The sequence below is a fragment of the Seriola lalandi genome, unplaced genomic scaffold (genome assembly GCF_002814215.2).
Source record: "Seriola lalandi dorsalis isolate HSWRI2012SDOR001 ecotype SW California unplaced genomic scaffold, Sedor1 jcf7180002007508, whole genome shotgun sequence".
NCBI lineage: Eukaryota > Metazoa > Chordata > Actinopteri > Carangiformes > Carangidae > Seriola > Seriola lalandi.
Window position 1 is genome coordinate 1 of NW_019478161.1, and position 1,094 is coordinate 1,094.

A 1,094-nucleotide genomic window follows, 5' to 3' on the forward strand; every position below is an offset into this window, starting at 1 on the left:
ACACACACACACACACACACTAAAATACCACGTTTGAAGAGATGCTCCTCTGTGAATCAGTAGCAGCTGTGTTCATTTCCTGAGGGTGTGATGATCAGAGCTGAGTAAAACAATCTAGGAGGATATCCCGGCTCTACTAGTACACAAGAACACTCACATGTTTCTGACCTTCCAGGGATTCATGTACCAAAAAGATCAAAGTAACTTAAGGTTGAAGAGGACACTGGAGTGTAGTGTTCTGACAAAAAGAACAAACTTGTTAATAATAGAAATGGAGTACACATAAAGTTTGAGAGGTTCACATTTCCAACCTTGTCTCCAGGAAATGACTTTTATATATAGAACTGATTTGTTTTCCCAAATATCCCGTGCTGACAAACGTCACATTGAGAGATTGTGGTTGCCGTTAACTCAGTTATCACATTTTCCTGGGATGTGGAGGGTGTACAAAGCACAAGACTGTGTTTAGATTTAGGTAACAAAAGCTTGTTAAGGTTAAAGATGTGTGTGTGTGTCGTCACCTTCTATGAAGTCAGACGGTGCGTAAACTTTGCTGGCCTTTTCCGCCGCACCCCTGCCGTCCTGCTGGGATGAAGGTGTGTTGAGGCTGTGCAGAGCCATCTCCAGCACCTCCCCCAGCTCCTCCCTCTTGTCCTTCCTCACTGGCTTCTCCTCGGGGTGACGCGTCAGCCCCATCTCCAGCTGGTACACCCTCTGAAGGGTGAAACTCTCAAATGGCACCACCGCATACTCACTGGGGAGCCTGATGCCGGCTGTCACCTCGGCCTTTGACAGCTGGCTCTTCAGGAACTCCTGGAGATCAGCCTGCTGGCTCTTGGCTCCCGGTGCCTCCCCGAGACCACCTCCCTGAGCCCTGGCTTCCTGTCCCTCTGCTGTGCCCCCGGCGGCTCTCTTCAGGCTCTCCTGCACTCCTTTCAGCTGCTGGCTGCGCTCCTGCAAAGCCTCCTTCAGCTGAGCGATCTCCCTCTTCAAGGAGGTGATATGGAGCCGGTGCTGCTCCTCACGCTCCTGGAGGAGCACCTGGTACGACTGGACACCTGGTGATCCACCACTTTGAGCACGCCCAGCTCCAG

General features: G+C 51.3%; 1 pseudogene; it reads right to left on the reverse strand.

Annotated features, from left to right (window-relative positions):
* Positions 1 to 27: 27 nt before the first annotated feature.
* Positions 28 to 1,089, reverse strand: LOC147819983 (chondroitin sulfate N-acetylgalactosaminyltransferase 1 pseudogene; annotated as a pseudogene).
* Positions 1,090 to 1,094: the final 5 nt, after the last annotated feature.